We start from the raw sequence: 14,402 nt of genomic DNA on the forward strand, positions 1-14,402 counted from the left end.
GTACTTCTTTATGTGGCGCAAGTAATCTTGTCGTAGTTGAACAATACGAGACGACTCCATGATTATCATCCTTTTGTCTAATTTTTTGTAACTAAAACCTATTTCCATTAATATATTTCTTAGGCTATCTAGAGACTTATAGTTGTAATTTGGAAATTCCGTCAACTTGTTTCTAATCATTTCTAAGGTAGGAACCTTGTTCTCCTTATAAAATTCGTAAACAATACGCCGTATGTCTTCTTTGGTGCTTAAATCAACGTTTTTCAATTTTTGGCCTATTCGTTTGCGCTTAATTGTATGATAAACCACCTCTCCAGATTTAATCACTCTATCAACTGTGGAACAGCTTAGTTTTGTAAGTTTACAAATTCTTTTTACAATCTGCCAGTCAGTAGAATCACATTCACTTTTTAGACACGAATATATATTTAAAATAATCCGTTGAGATTGAACGTGTAAGTCTTTATTCTTGAACTCCATATGCAAAGAGTCTGAAACACATAAATTCATATACATAATTTATTTGATTCCCAACATGTCAAATCTAAAATAACAAATTTACCTCGATTATCTGTCTGGTCGTCACTAACATCAAAAGGCCTCCAAAACGCCATGTTAAGATTAACTCAAATATATATCCAATAAGGAAATTAACACGAAAGTAATCACACAAACAAATCAGAACATGAAATATAAACGTTAAGAAAAAAAATTACTTATACTTGAAGAAAAAATTGTACTTAATAAGTCAACACACATGACTGATAATATTTATACAGGGTGGTCCAGTTTCCATGGCGGAAACTTCAGACAGCGATAGAAAATTGAAAAATAATATGAGTTTGCATTATAAACTATATTCGAGAAAAGCTTCGTTAAAGAAATATAGGGAATTAAAGTTTTATATATTTTTTAGTTTTTGCTTTATAGTTCTTACAGTTTTAACTATAAACACCGGACTGCACTGCCTTTGCCACCTGTACGGAAGCCAGGATTATCTTAAGAAAACATCTGAAGAAACTGAAAATAGATTTTAAGCCGCCGACCAATAAGAACTGTCGGGTGACCAATTAAACGGCCTTATGTTGCTTACGCTTAAAATTATTTGTGACACTTATTCGTCAAGTCCACGTTGACTCCTCGTAACATACTACGGGGGACAATCACATACAAATTTGCTCGTTTTTTCCTATGCTTTATGTGGTGTGTTGATCGAACCCCGTATTTTGATCTGTCCCAATTGACTTCGTATAAACTATACTATTAGTACTATATCACTTGCAAGGTTTTACTTGGTTCTGCCCATCTGTAACTGCAAACTTTTGAGTCTATATTTTGTGTTTGCCTTCAGAAACAGATGTTCTAAACCTCAAGCTGTGTCAGAAGATACTGATAGTGATGATGAAAGTTTTCACTCAAGCCCAACCCCAAATACTCTACCTCTGAATCAGGAAGTCCAAGAAAATTTTTCCAACAACAATGATGTTTTTATGGATGATATGGAAGTTGGAACAACTGAAATTATAATCTTTAATGATCTAAATATTCCAATCAGAGTAAACGGAGATAAATTTAAGGTATTTTAAATTATGTTTTTTTTAGGAAAGTCTAGAAGGACGAAGCTCAAATTTCAAAGCTTTTAAAGCATCTTTATCTGCATCTGTTAACAGTATGCTTTCACTGTCAGTAACTTCTGAGGCAACTTCTTTCAGTTGTTCCTCATCCTTGGCATTAAGTTCACCTGTCCCACGACGGATGTAATATTCCATTTTCTGTAATTGAGAGTGTCTATTTTAAAAATTGTATTCAGACAATTCGCCTTTCATACAGTTTGTCATGTAGGAAAACAATGTCCACTGTGCTATTAGATAAAGTGCATGAAGAAATATTAGTAAATAATAAAAATAATGCATCTCCCTATGTATCATTACTCAATTCATCAAATAATACAAACAATCATCTTCAACAGCTCTTGTTGAAGTGTGCTTAAATTCTATTGAAGCCGCCAAACAAGCATATGATTGTGATATTTATGCAGTAGTGTCAGATAATGCTGCAAATATGTTAAAAATGGGACGGCTGACCAACTTGTGGCACAGTACTTGTAACAGCCACATAGGAAATCTACTAGTTAAAGATTGAGTTGATGGCGATACATTATCAAAAGTTAATATGATTATTAAAGAATTTAGGCATAGTTCACTAGAAATTCAGATTTTACAGAGAGGAGGCATAAAATTAGTCTTACCTGCTGAAAGCCGCTGGTGCACTCAAAGAGACTCCTGTGTATCTCTATTAAAAAACATTCAAGTACTTAAACAAATTGCTGCTGATCCAACTGTTCAGAAGGCAAAAGCTGAAGTAACCTGTATTCTTTACAATGAAGAGTTTATTGAGAAGGTTGAAGAAATGATCAGATTGCTCGATCCCATTTGTCAACTGATAAATAAGTGTCAAGATAAAGGCACATCAATTTCTGATTCTGTAGAAGAATGGTTAATTCTCAAGCAGAAAATGAAATTATATAATGATAAAGTAAAAAAGTCATTTGAAGCAAGATTGCAAATGGCTATAACTACATACAGTGTAGCAGCAAATTTTTTGCATCCTGTATATAGGATAAAAAGTTAAGTAAAAGTCAACTAATTCTAGTTGAAGACTTTCTCATAACACAACTTGATAATGGAGGGTTAGATAGCTTAAATGACTTTATTAAAAACTGTATTTTTTTTTCTGCTTTAAAAAAAAATGTGATTTCGAGTTCAACATTCTGGGGTTTGGTAGAAAATAGGCATAGCAGTTGTATGTAAGCTGGCACAGAGACTTTTAAATATACCAGCTTCATCTGCCCAGCTGGAGAAGATATTCTCAAACTGGGCATATATTCATGCAAACATAAGAAACAGGTCGACTCAAGAGAGGTCTTCCAAGTTGGTATCAGTGTAATATGCGTTAAAAAATTATTTTGACCAAAGAATATATTTGTTATGTTACATGTTTTCTGTGATAAACATGTTTTTTTACTTAGAAATAGTTTTTGGTGTACAATATGTGGCATATACAGGGTGTCCCACGACGAAAGACATCGATTGATATTAGAAAAAGTAGAAATAGGAGAGTTTTGAAAATTTGGCAGGATACTGATGTGGGCATGCGTAATCTAACTGAAATATTTTCAAGATGGTTGCACTTCCGTTTATAAGTCGATCACAACTTTCTTATTTTAAATAGAACACCCTATACAGGGTGTCCCACGACGAAAGACATCGATTGATATTGAAAAAAGTATAAATAGGAGAGTTTTGAAAATTTGGCAGGATACTGATGTGGGCATGCCCAATCCAACTAAAATATTTTCAAGATGGTTGCACTTCCGTTTATACCGGAAGTCGATCACAACTTTCTTATTTTAAATAGAACACCCTATATATTATTACATATTTGGATTCCTCACAAAATTCTGACCAACTTTTGTATAGAATGCCCTATGCCTATCTCTAGCCGTTTTCGAAATATTTGATGTTTTTCCAAAAAAGTGACAGTTGCAACGCTCAACATATTTTTGTACTATGTTAAAACCGTATTTCATTTTGCAATGAAACTTTGGGATATTGTAAATAAAGGATCGTTTTATTAAAGTGAGGGTCCGTAACGACTCATTTGTATACAGGGTCGTCAAAAAAAATCATAAACTTGCCACTAAAAAAAATGAAAAATCTCAAGTTTTTTAAATAGAAACCCAAATTTTCTATGACGGCATCATTTTGAGCATTAAAAATTACTATAAGTTTCAATTTACTTGCCTATACCTAAATCCAACCCATTTCGTTTTATTTCAGAATAAACATTTTTTTATTACGCTGCATGATTGGGATTAGTTGGTACTCTAGTTGGCCATGCTTTTGACACACGGTGATATTGGAGACCTGCAAAAGCATGTTAATAACACTAGTTTTGAGTGTTTTGATAACTGCAAATATGCCGTTGCGGTTACGTTATTCCAACCAAGATTACTTAAATCTGTTTATTATTTACGGAGAATGTGATAAAGTTGTGAGTAGAACATGTGAGGTATATTGCCGTTCGTTATCCAGAAAAACCAAAGCCATCACCAAAAGCTGTCAAGCAAACAATTGAAAATTTTAAGAATACGGGATATGTGAAGATAAAAGCTATTAAAACAAAACCAATCCTTAATAATACAAATGTAGAAATTGCAATTTTGGGCTATTTTGTTGCAAATCCAAGTTTGTCAATAAGAAAAGTTTCCGTAGAATCAGGCATATCCAAAAGCTCAATTCAGAGGATCCTGAAGAAACATAAATTTCACCCTTTTTCATTTAAATTAGTGCAACACTTGCACTAATGCACGCTTAAAAGAGGTTGACTTTCCGAAGAGAGTTGTTTTTAGTGAGTTTCTGCTGACTAGTCACTATGGAGATGAATTGTTTTTGAATAATATTATTTGGAGCGACGAGGCCAAATTCACTAAAAATGGAATGTTCAATAGACATAATTCGCACTACTGGTGTGACATAAATCCACACGTAATTAGAGAGAGACATTTTCAAGAAATCTGGAATTTTTATAATAAAAAATGTTTATTCTCAAATAAAACGAAATGGGTTGGATTTAGGTATAGGCAAGTAAATTGAAACTTATAGTAATTTTTAATGCTCAAAATGATTCCGTCATAAAAAATGTGGGTTTCTATTTAAAAAACTTGAGATTTTTCATTTTTTTTACAAGTATCAATTTTTTAAATTGAATGAAAATGTATAGTAAAATTACTAAAATGAAAGCCTCTGTTTGCAAAGATAATTAAAAGAGTATTCTTCATTGAGAAATCAAATATACAGTTTTTGTTTTTTGATTTAAATGCACTTTTTTGATAAATAAAATGTGGAAAAGTAACTTTACCGCACTAGTGTGGTAAAGTTACTTTTCGCACTATTTTTTTTATTTGCTTTGAACATCTCATAAATAGATTGGTGCAAGTGGGTATTTTCGCTCTACACATATTACCTTTAAAATTTTACATTTTTTGTAAATTATTTTACAATGCGGGAAAGTAACTTTACCGCATCCGGTGCGGGAAAGTACTCTTTTCCTTGTGTGGAAAAGTGCATTTACCGCACCTGCGTAGGAAAGGTTTTTTTCATTATACTTACTAGTCTGAAAACTATCTATTTTTTGCAAAAGGGAGGGAATGACACGCAGTGTGCTCGTGTGCTGACAAATACGTGTTTTGCATAAAATCTAGTTTTTAAAGTCAGTAAATATCTGACATTATACGTTAAGTTACGTATACGAAAATATGCGTACAGATGTGTATGGTAAATACCTTCTTCGCAACTTTTCGTATAATTTTCATACGTTTTCATACCTGGGTGCTAGATTACCACTCAATATTTAATGAATTTTTATACTGATTTTATGCTACAATATCAAATGAAGCTTCAGCTAACATTGGTTGATACCGAGGGTAAAACTTGACATTTCTTATATTCTCGTGGTAATATTTTTTTTTTTGTTTCAGATATTCTCCCGGTGAAGTGAGAAGCAAAAAAAAGTCATCCAGGTCAATCTTCGAATTCTTATTTATTTTAATTATAAACAAAGATTGGGGCGCGGGTTGTGTGTAGTTTTATTTGCTATTTCGATTTGTTGTTATGCCATATGCAGCATTGTTATATCCACAATATCTGGCCGAATACTTTTTATTTAATTTCCAACTAAATGCTGAAGTTTTAGAAACATTTAAATGTCAATCTACGCATGGCGAACTGAGTAACTGTGCAGAAGTTGACATTGGGAGTGAACAAGGACCAGCAATCAGTCAATCATATCTATCAAACGTACAGCAAATTTAACTTTTTGTGTCTGCTCAGCTCCTATTTATATCGAAGAATCGATGCTAATCATGTGTGTTTTCTAAGAACTATCCAGAATGCCCATTTATTACCGTTAAAGCAGCACAAATGTACTTCACGTTTTACACAATAAACATGTGTTTTTGATGAACAGCCTGGTAACTTGCACCTGGTATTATTGCGTTTGGTCATATAATAGATAATGATCAACTCCATCTAGTCTTTTTTCTTTTACTGGTTTAGTTTCAACTCTTTGCCGTTTTGGAGAAGGTTCTTCAATGCCGTTTTGTAAGCTTGGCCTACCTTGTTGGGATGACTTTGCGTAATATACAAGTTTTTTGGCAACTTCATGACGAAACTGAAATAGATCATAAGTTTTGCTTCTTATACCCAAAGATTCGGCGTTTTTCCTATACTGTAGCCAAGAGTTAACAAGTACAACGTCAAATGCATGGGAGATTACTCTAAGTGTCCATTTTCTAGATCTGACATATGGGATCGATACAATGACAACAAAAAGTCCTCAGGAAGAAATTCCATTGGACCACGGCTTATAAGCCCGGAAAACTTTCATATTTCAGTTCAACTCTTTGAATTGCAGGCAACAAGCTGAGAAATCTTGTGCTGGAATGTCTAAGGACTTTCTTGTATTCTACCTCAGCCAATTCACAAAAATTCTTTTAACTTCTCAGTTCTTACTGTAAAAATAAGGAAGTATTTTTACCATTACACACTCTATATCTAAAGCAGGCAATTTGTTAACCACAGAATGCACACAGTTATGCACTATATGGGCTGTTCATCCAATACCTATTTTAAAGGTCGGTGCATTTTGCTTTGTAGTTTAGTGAATATGTTTTCTGTGCCCTTGTGTTTTACGCCACCAAAGTTAGTCTTAGTATTGTAGGCACAGAAACAAATTACCTTTTGTGTTAATTTGTATTTCTCTAGGGCTTTAAAAATATGTTCACTTAAACTAACTGATGTTTTCCCTGGCAACTCCTGAAATTCTAACAGTTTTGTTTTAATTTAATCTATTATTACTGTGATAAAGTTTACTTGTTGTAATTTCTGTATTACACTTTCAAAAATGTCAGGTACAATAATATTAACCCTTTAGTGCCCAAATTATTTTATTTTATTAAGTTCTATTTAATATTTTATGGCTAAAAATAGTCAGAAGTGAATGGCAGAGCTCGCCAAAATGCAGTCAAAGTTTTAGGTACTTAGAATCAGATGTTACTTATATGTAACGCTAGGACCTAAAAGGATACAAATAAAAATAAAAGATAATCTTTTAATAATTTTATTTCAGTCTGCAACAAATTAGAATCTTATAATAATTTATAAAGTCTTTGTGTGGTACTTAAAAAAACAATCAATACAGAGACCTATATTACATTTTCTGCACTGAGTGCGAGTCGAGCTGTGGCAAGTCTCTCCAGCACAACGTCTTCGTTTATTGTCAGGTATCTTTTCTATAAGGTGATCTAGCCTGTCAAACCTAACTTGATTGGCCACGTTCGTAGGTGAAGATGAAGATGATGGTCTACCGGCACCTCTTGGAGCTGTCGAATACTTTTTCAAATAAACCTGTACAATAGATCTTCTAAAGTCTATTTGAGAAATATTTGTCTTGTTGGTTTTCCTGTACAAACACCATGCATTATTGATTGAAGCATCAATAAGCCAGGAAAACAACGGCCAATACCATTTTCTATTTCTGATTTTAATCCTGTACTGGCCAATATTTTGGTCCATCCTATCGGTCCCGCCCATTTTTTTATTATATTCGGCCAGTAAGGCTGGTCGGTTTACTTGAATATGCTTTTTTTCTTTCTGCGAATAACGTCTTACGCTTGTCACCGGGTTGACACCATATTTATTGGTCGCAATGCTGACAACTGAGTTGTCAACCCATTTAGCTACTAATACACCATCAGTTCTAATGATAATGTTTTCAAAATAGCCTCTTTCTTTTTTCTGTAAAACCTTTTTGTCCACTAAAGGACAGCCTCTGGGTAAGCGGTTTTCCCGTATCGTGCCTGCGTATCCTTTCAGACGTAAATATGATAACAAACTGAACGATGTAAATAAGTTGTCGAAATAAAATGAAAACGGAAAATGTTTTACATCATCAGGTAGTTCTTCAACCATTTTTACCAAGGGTGCTGCAGCCTTTCCAAAATTTCTTTCTATGTCAATATCAGGGGTAACAGATTTTCCTTGGTATATCTCAAAATCGATCAGATACCCCATTACGGTATTTAGACACCAGACCTTATATCCAAACCGTATGGGTTTCGCTCTTACAAATTGTTTACAGCTGTGTTTTCCATAATACTTGATCATGCTTTCATCAAATGCTAAATCTTGTTCAGGGACAAAATATTTTCTGAACCTTTCTTTTACTTTGTTTACAAATGGTCTTATTTTCCAAAGCTTATCAGTCTGATCAATTTTTTCATTAGAAGCCAAGTGCAGAAACCTCAAAATTTGTTCAAATCTGTTTCGCCTAATTGCATTATATACAAGTTCGTTCCTGGTATCTAGATTTTGTTCCCAATACATGCGCTTGCTTGGAAGTTCATTGTAACCACTAAGAATCAATATTTGCAAGGAAAAAGGAATTAATTTCTTCTAGTGACACTTTAGGGTCAGGTAGGTTTTTGAAAAGAGCATATTGGTTTGTCTCTTCTACCAAGAAAAGTATTATTTCATCATCTATGAACAATTCAAATATGTCAACGACCGACTTATTTTCAAAAACCGAGGTCTGCACTAGGAAACTCTTTCTCGATATACGTGAAATCCCCGGAAATCCAATCTCGATGGTCAGACACTTTGGGATATAACATATGAGCAGGTTCAATTGGACTAATACCATCTGTCGTTGAGACACCACCATAGTCCACTTCAGGCTGTTCTGTAGGTTCAACTTCTCTCAATACATCTCCTCCAGTTGTTCTAACTTCTGCATCAGCAAGTAGCTGACGTCTGCTCAAATGGTCAAAGTCTCCGCCCTCGTCCTCGTCCCCGGAGTCTTCATCTGTTAGTACAGCTGGATCCGGTGGCGCTATATAAACTGCTTCTACAGAGCTATTTATCGCCTCATCTTCTCCAAAAGCGATATCAATGGCCTCCTGAACGGTTAGCCCCCTTCCAAGAATTTTAGCAAGACCTCTGTAAGAAAAAACTATACATTCCATTGCAAGAGAAACAAACAAAATGTAAAGAAACAAAAAGTGAAAAATTGCATTCATTACATCCTAGTGTTACATATATGTAACAGTAAAGTTTATAAACAGTACAACTGTTTCATAAAAAAATGGCGTTTTCGTAAGCCGAACATATGTTTTTGTCTATATATTTATTCACTGGTATACTTCAAACCGATTGCAATAACTTCTGCATATGTTTAACTAATGTCCCAATTTCCATATCAACTAAGTTGTTTTAAAAACTGGAACATTGAACGTTCTAACTTCATTTCAAATCCATGCGGAGAAATACTTTATTTATCCAAAAACAAAAAATAAATTGACGATAACGTTTGATTGCTTCTTCCCTAGATTATCTGTAAACAAAAATAAGAAAGTAAATTATCAAAACGTAAACACAAAACAAAATTTACGGTTGTCTAATGACCCTATGGTTTGAAATGCACTCTACCTAAGTAGTGTAAACAACCTATACTCGGTTTATTTTGTCTTGTCAGCGGTTTTGAGGTAGGTCAGGGTAACGCTTGTGTCATCATTATCATATTGATAACAGTGACGTACTTGACGCCTTTTAAAACTTATTACGCCTGTATTAACTTTACCCATCTTACCTTTAATTAAACAAGAAAAATGGTTAAATATCATTTATTTTCTTCGTGCTACAATAGTCATTATTATATAGATAAACTTTAAATATATAGTATATAATATTGATATAAAATATTGAACGATAACTGTTTCACTTGTCTTGTTCGGTTTGGGTCCCTCCGGGTTTCGCCTGATCAGTGTTCAACTGGTCTTCATTTCTTTCCTCACGTATAGGCACTTGATATGGTGCCGTACTACGTACACGTGTACGATTTATTTGTCTTCTAAGAGGCGTGGCAGTCACCTGCCGAGTCCAATTTGTCATGTTTGCTGTATTTAGTGGTGGCTCAACGGGGTTCCAATTCCGTCGCAAAGTCACCCTCGGCACTTCAACTAATGTAGGTTCACTTCTTGAAGGCACCCTAAATGGATGTCCCATCATTCTTGGTGGCAAATGGGGTCGGGGAGGTTCATGTAGTTCACGCCGCCTGAATTGTGAATTCCTTCTGAACGAACAAACATTGCATGCGCAACCATCCACAAACAGACTTCCCCAAATTTCCCAAAATTGTCTTGGTTGATAGAATGGCACCCTCGGAGGTGCGCAGATTGCACAACCACATCTTTCCGTAGGGTTTCTTCCTTGTCTCATCAATAAATCAATATGAATCATCTGGTATTCCATGTGAATTATTTGGGTCCAAAGTGCTAGTAACGCCTTTGTGACTCCCAAATACACTATTCCTGGTCGCTGTATTTCTTGATGTAACTCCCATAAATGGTATAACGCCATGTCATATAAATGTAATTTAACATTTATGTCCGTAACACATCGGGCATAATATAGAAACATCACAATCCACTCCATTTTTTATAAACTCTCGATCGGTATTTTTTCAAGGAAACGCACTCGCGGTACTATCACGGTACTTCGCTAACTAAAATGAAAATCACAGCGATGGAATTATTTATATTCTCTTAATTTCATGTCAGCACTTTTACGGGACAAGTGCGGTCGCATATTATTCATTTGATGCATTTGTTTCGACCGAATACATTATGCTGATATTCAAAATTATCCAACACTAAAATAAAACGAAAACTCGTTATTTTAATCTGTCTATCCCCCCATTATCACATACCTCTGACATTTATATTTATTCAAGTATTTACTTGTTCGGCACCTATGGCATTTCCCGATATATTTAACGTCCCTCGTATTTTTTGTCTAAGTATGCCATTTTAATTATATCATTTTTTCCATTGTAGTCAAATAACTTGTAACACGCGCGCTTAGATAATCATTTTACACACTTTTGGTGTAACTGCGGAAAATTAGACTAATATCCGTTCGTGAATCTTTCAATTGGCCATTAAATTCAGACGCGGATAAGAGAATAAAAATCCCTGAGCTCAGTAACTTCAAATTTAGGTACCACTCGGTATGTGAAGTTTGTACCCAACAAACGTAATATTTCCACTTCAACAAAATTATTACTTTGTATACAAAGTGTTACAATCTTTATGTCAGTTAGGGATAGACGGTGCCTTATTATCGTTTATTTATTTTACTTATACAGCACTGCATTCACAGCAGTTTTGTCATTTTGTGGACGAAACGGTCCTTCACTTTTTTCCTCTCCAGTCACTTTCTTGTGTGCCTTCGCGAGTGCAGTCGTTTTTTCTTGTTACTCCATTTGAGTGTAGTAGTGTTTTTTTTTTTTTTTTTTTCGTGTTTTCATTATGAACCGTAAGTAAATTTGTTGGCTTTGTTATTCACATTATAAAGTCATCCAATTTGTTGTTCTTTTCAAAACTAAAGATCCACAATCTTGCCCCCCAAGTGACAACCAAACTGGGTTTGGAAGGGGTTGCCGTCTCCGGGACTTCCGGAGACTTTTAACGATGCGCCGCCCTGGTGAAAGGCTCGCCGACGTTTGGTCTGATAATGACAGGGACATTGGTGCCAGGTCCGCTTCACCGTCCATTGGGCGCCACCAGGGTGTTACCTATCCTACACCCACATCCAACACTTCTGCGTGGGGGTCACCAATACCATCGAGGCCATCGACGCCCCCGGTCCGCAAAGAGCGGCTCCCGAACGGGATTCCTGCTCCGACGGCGGAAAACAATGTTGAGGAGACAACCTCAGGAGACAATTCTCCAACTTGGTGGTCTGGTGACCAAGTAACCATAAATGGTACTGGTCACCGGATCTACTTCCACCACCACCATTACTGAGGTTTTTTTTTTTTTTTTTTTTCTTATCAATTTTTATTAATTTTATTGTATTTTTTGTAAGTGTGTAATTTTAATTGTATTTTTTTTTCTCTTTTATTATTGTTATTATCTTTTTTTTTTTTTTTCTTTATTATTATTATTTTATCTTATTTCGTTTGTTTTGTTTCCTTTTTTTTTTTCTTTTAATAGTAATATACTCTTTAGTTATTCAAAGTTGTCTCTTTTGTGTGTTTTTCCCATTTTTTTTCTTATAAAGGCGTGCATTCTGGGGTCCAGGGATCATAATAGGGTAATATTCTGCTTACGTGAACAACTTCTCTTTTTGCTTTGTCTGATCTGCCTTTCTGTATTTCATAGTCCACGTCCGACATTTTTCGTCTTATATAATAAGGTCCGAACCATCTAAGCAGCAATTTTTCACTTTTCCCGACTTTCCTTATTGGAGTGAAAACTTTCACCTGGTCACCCTCATTAAACTCCACATGTCGATGTTTACAATCATAGCGAAGTTTATCTATGTTTTGTCGTCTTTTTATGTTTTCAGCAGCAAAATTACGTATTGCCAGACTAGTTTCCCTCATTTGATTGCTATCAAGAGATTCAGTATGCGGCATAATGTTCGCTTCAGTTGGTAAAATAGGTTCTCGTCCATATACTAACATAAAGGGCGAGAACTGCGTGCTGTCTTGTTTCCCTGAATTATAGGCAAAAGTTACATGTGGTAAGTATTGGTCCCAATTTGACTGATTTGTGTTGGTGTACATTGCCAATATATTTGCAAGAGTCTTATTAAATCGCTCCGTAAGACCATTTGTCGCTGGATGATATGCCGTTGTAAATTGGCTTGTAGTGCCCATTTCTTTCAATAGTTTCGTCACCAATTCTGATTGAAACACTTTTCCTCTGTCACTTAATAATTCCTTAGGCGCTCCATGTCTTGTAATTATTTTTTCCAAAATAAATTTTGCTACCGGCCCTGCTTTTCCACTTGGTAACGCCTCAGTTTCTGCCCAAGGTGTTGCATAGTCTGTTGCTACCACTATCATGGTTTTACCATTGCTACTTCGGCGAAAAGGGCCTAAAAGGTCAATCCCCACCTTTTCAAATGGTGTTCCCACAGGAATTGGGTGTAAAAATCCTATCGGCTTTTGATTTTGCTGACCTTTTCTAGCTTGACAATCTGGACAACCCTTAACAAAATTTTCAACGTCTTTTTGCAACCCTTGCCAATAATACCGTTGCTTAATTTTTGATAGCGTTTTCGCTATTCCCAAATGACCACTCAGCGGTTCCGAATGGTGAGAATACAAAATTTCTCCCACTAACTGTTGCGGTATTACCAATAGCTTATTTCGACCTAAATCATTCGGATTTACTCGGTATAAAATTCCGGATTCAATCCTGAAGTTCTTTGCCTGCCTACGTAAACCAATTGTAGCATTTTCCGGGTTTTTGATTGTCATTATTATTTGGGAAATTTTTTCATCTTTCTTCTGTAACTCTTCAATATTACGAGTATCCAAAATAAATGTTGGTATTTCTTCAACGTCGTGTTTATCCGTATCTGGTTGCAGTACCGGATATCTACTTACACAGTCAGCGTCTTTGTGCGCAATTCCTGATTTATGGCACACCGTGTAATCAAATTCCGACAGTTTTAATGACCATCTAGCTAAACGACCTGTTGTGTCTTTTAATGTCTTTAGCCAACATAAAGCATGATGATCAGTTACAATTTTTACAGGTTTACCATAAATAAAGTGTCTTAAGTATGAAAGTGCCCATATAACTGCTAATCCTTCTAATTCAGTTATAGAATAATTTTTCTCCGCTTTGCTAAGACTTCTGCTTGCGTAAGCGATAGGGTGTAACTTATTTTTTGTGTCTTCCTGCAATAATATAGCTCCTATTCCATCTTTACATGCATCTACTCTTAATTCACACCCTTTGTTTGGCTGAAAATGTGCCAACACTGGTTCACTAATTAATTTCTGTTTTAGTGTTTCAAACGCTTTGTCATGAATGTCCTGCCAATCAAATTTATTCTGTTTCTTTGTCAGATCATGTAAGGGACGTGCAATTTTTGCAAAATTTTCTATAAACTTCCGGTAATAGTTACAAAGTCCTAAAAAGCTTTGTACACCTTTTACATTTTTTGGCCTTGGAAAATTTTCAATTGAAATTAATTTTGATTTATCAGGAAAAATTCCATCTGTCGAAATTGTATAACCAAGAATATTAATTTTTTCTTTTAGATATTCACATTTTTTAGGTTTTAATGTTAGGCCTGCACTTCGAAGTCTATTGAAAACTTTACGTAATTTTTCAAAATGTTCATCTATTGTTTCAGAAAAAATTATAATGTCGTCCATGTAAATTAAAACTTCTTTCCATTTTAAATCTCTAAACACTACGTCCCCTAACTGTTGAAATGTTGCCGGGGCATTGCACAATCCAAAAGGCATTACATTAAATTCCC

General features: G+C 34.9%; 1 pseudogene; it reads left to right on the plus strand.

The window, feature by feature from the left end:
• Positions 1 to 1,198: 1,198 nt before the first annotated feature.
• On the plus strand, positions 1,199 to 7,464 carry LOC145738400 (uncharacterized; annotated as a pseudogene).
• Positions 7,465 to 14,402: the final 6,938 nt, after the last annotated feature.

Source organism: Ips typographus, linkage group LG15 (genome assembly GCF_016097725.1).
Source record: "Ips typographus isolate SLU linkage group LG15, UJ_Ityp_2.0, whole genome shotgun sequence".
Lineage (NCBI taxonomy): Eukaryota > Metazoa > Arthropoda > Insecta > Coleoptera > Curculionidae > Ips > Ips typographus.